The sequence below is a fragment of the Benincasa hispida genome, chromosome 6, assembly GCF_027475165.1.
Source record: "Benincasa hispida cultivar pf3 chromosome 6, pf3_genome.v1.1, whole genome shotgun sequence".
NCBI lineage: Eukaryota > Viridiplantae > Streptophyta > Magnoliopsida > Cucurbitales > Cucurbitaceae > Benincasa > Benincasa hispida.
In genome coordinates this window covers 35,301,102-35,304,529 of record NC_143483.1, presented here as the reverse complement: position 1 = coordinate 35,304,529, position 3,428 = coordinate 35,301,102, and the positions used below count along the sequence as shown (strand labels likewise).

Below are 3,428 nucleotides of genomic sequence, written 5' to 3'. Positions count from 1 at the left end.
AGGGCGGTTCGATTTGAAAATCGAAATCGAGCAAATCCAATTTTTAGCGGTTCACAGTTGTTGCAAATCGATCTATTCGGAACGATCCTTGATTTTACTTGAAACTAGACGAACCGAATCGTACACACCCCACCCCCACCAGATTTTGTAAGTGCTGACGGACATTGTGACCTTGGTGGTGTTGAGGAAGGAGCTTGAGGAGCCTCAAGGCCAAGCATGAATCTCATGTTAGTAATTAATGATTGACACCACGGGATGTGCTGACACACATCTCTCACCCACTTACTATAAATACTTTCTTTAATTCATCTTGATATTGACCCATGCAAACACCTTCCATAGGGGATGCTCCTATAGGCGCCTCGAGACCAAACATGAATCTCACTATGTGAATTACTCGAGAACGTAGGAGAACAGACATATCATATCATTTTCTCCCACTAAATATTTTAAAACCTAGAGTTTATTATTTAGGTAAATTCGGCTCAATAATTTATCTAAGTTGTTAAAATTTTCCAATTTAAACATTTATATTGGATAGTTTAATAATGTTTAGTTTATTAAACACTTTAATAAACTAACTACGTTATTGCATGCTCATAAAATTTTGACTAATTCATCTCCCACGCCAGTTTCTAGGTAGGAGTGTTCCCTTATGGTCAGTTTTAAGTACCACAACCTTAGACAGAATCTGTCTTAGACAAATATCCTAGTCAATATTTTATAATATTTTATTTTATTTTCTAATTTTAATTCTATTAAAATAAAATAAAATATTTATTTTAAATCTAATCCCATTAGAAATATTGAAGATTAATTAATCAAATTTTAAACCATTGAAAACGAATTAATTAATTATATCTTAATTGCATTAGACTATCATGCAATTTTATCCTAAAGTTTTCATTCAATGAACATACAATATGACTTTTATATTTATGATAATGAATTAAAACTTATTAAATGCAAACATGGTGTTATTAACTAAATATAACGATTATAATCTAATTAATAAAACCATATTTCATGCATATAAATTCTCATTAACATACATAATATAACTCTTATATTAATATTAATGAAAAACTATATAATAGGCATGTTTTTAATCCTACATTAAAACATATAATATAACACTTATATTACAATCATGCAAATTATATAGTAAAATTATGCATGTACATACTTTAAGAATTAATCTAAACTTTAAAAATAACATTTATAATTAAATATGATTCATGATTATGCCTTTTCATTAATTAATATAACTCTTATATTAATACTAATAAAAAAAATATATAATCATGCTATCATATAATATAACACTCTTATTTAAATATTGTGCATGACATGCTTAAATAACATGCATTCATATAATATAACAATTATAATAAGATATGATGCATGAATATAGTTAACCTAACGTGAGATTTTAAACTAAATGACATACATTATGCGACATGTAATTAAATATTAATTTATACATACATCCAATGCATAAGAAATTAAATAGAAAAAATAGACCAACTTTTAACATCTTAGAAAAAATAATTAAATTAATATAATCAAATTATATTAATTTAATTAATAAAATAATAAAATTACAAATAATTGAAACAAAAATGCATCTCCACTCGCACGCAAAAGTTGCATCTTCAATCGTCGAAGCGTCTTGGCGCTGGTCTTTCTTATCAGGCGCTTTCACTTTTCTATGACAGACAAACAATGGTGGACGACAATCAGAAGGTTTTAGTGATGAACAAACGTTGACATATGGCACGAATCTGCACTGAAACGTGTTGGGTCTGCACTCTGAAAACCATCTTTCCACCTCTGTTTTCGGCCCTTTTTACAGCAAACACTTCACCAAGAACGATAGGAAATTACAAACTCAATTACATAATTAAAATGACCAAAATAATTGGCCTTTACATCGATCAAATCAATGAAAAACTTACGCCTATTTTTTAAAACCCAACATACATTCAAAACCCTATAATTAAAAGATCCCACCTTTCTTCTCTGTTTCAATTCAAAACAAAATCAAAAGCATGATTTATCTCTGAGACCAATCGAAGGAATTCAACCCATGCAAAAGTAATCAATTGTCTGTGTTTTTAGTTATGTTTCGAATTTACAGAAAATACAAAGAATATTAAACATCTAAACTAAGCATGTTTTTATATAGAGAAGAATTTCCGAGAAAAGGGAATTACCTTTGAAGACTAATTCTTTAAAACTTCTCCAATTCCTCAAACAGTACGATCTCTGCAACTCTTTTTAGATCTCGAACAAGACACCATCGCGAAGTCTCCTCCTTATTCTCCGACAAAGATTTGGTTTAAGGGAACCAACTTTTCAAAAATTAAGGGAAGATTTTTCAGAGAAACTTTTTCTATGTTATTTTAGAGTGATGAGAGTTTGAGAGAGAGTTGAGAGAGCGAAAGAAAAAAACTTATATGATCTTAAAATCTACAGATTCTTTGCATAATGAAAGATGGGAGTTAACTCCCTTCACCCCACTCACCTTAACCACCTGTAATGGTAAGGGAGTTATTATTTAATTTATTAAATTAAATAAATTTTAATTTAATTTTAATTTAATAATTATTAATTAATCCAATTAATTATTTTTAATTAATTAAATATCATATATTTAATTAATATTACATTTAAATCATATTCAAAATCTTATTCATATAATTTAATGTTTGAATTTTATTTAAATACATTATTCTCTCATAGTTTAATTTTGAATTATTTAAATTAACTTTATGATATAATGTATCTATATCCATTATATTAATTGTATCATATACAATTAACATATATTTCTTTATAATTTGAATAGTTTAAATTCTTCCAAAACTAATTAATCCTTGTTATTACCTTTAGTGGGCTATTAGAAGTACCTAACGGAGCTACAGATTAAAAGCTCCAATGATTCAAGATTAATTAAATAAACTCTTTAATTAAATTAATCAACATTCATTAACTATGAGTCACTCCACTAAAACCCATAGTTGCACTCTTTACACTATAGAATATTTTTGTGTCCATAGATATAACCATTACCTGTAAGCCTATCCTTCACGACTCTTTTGTAATTACAACTTGGTCAAATTATCGTTTTACCCCTTGTAATTACCTTTTGCTCTTTAAGTCCCACTGATCCTCTAGTGAACAACTTGTTTCTAGTCCAGCTATAAACAAAATTTCTCTCGAGCCAATGAGAGGGAGCCCGTTGTTCAAGATTTGGAGTTAGTACTTAAGAGAACAACTCATCTACTTACCCTAAACTCAAGAACGACTGAATTTCATCTTGTGTACTATGTTCCTAGATCCCGCCTCGATTCTGTCTCCAAAATGATAGGTTTATTGAGTCGGCGACTTGGATCATTCTCACCCATACAAATCAAAGGACAAGC

At 28.9% G+C, this 3,428-nt stretch overlaps 1 long non-coding RNA gene across 1 annotated transcript; it reads right to left on the bottom strand.

The window, feature by feature from the left end:
• Positions 1-1,430: 1,430 nt before the first annotated feature.
• On the bottom strand, positions 1,431-2,499 carry LOC150035629 (uncharacterized). The gene is made up of 2 exons (XR_016530356.1): positions 2,217-2,499; positions 1,431-1,861 (listed from the first exon to the last, which is right to left on the bottom strand). It is a non-coding gene; the product is annotated as an uncharacterized LOC150035629 (long non-coding RNA).
• Positions 2,500-3,428: the final 929 nt, after the last annotated feature.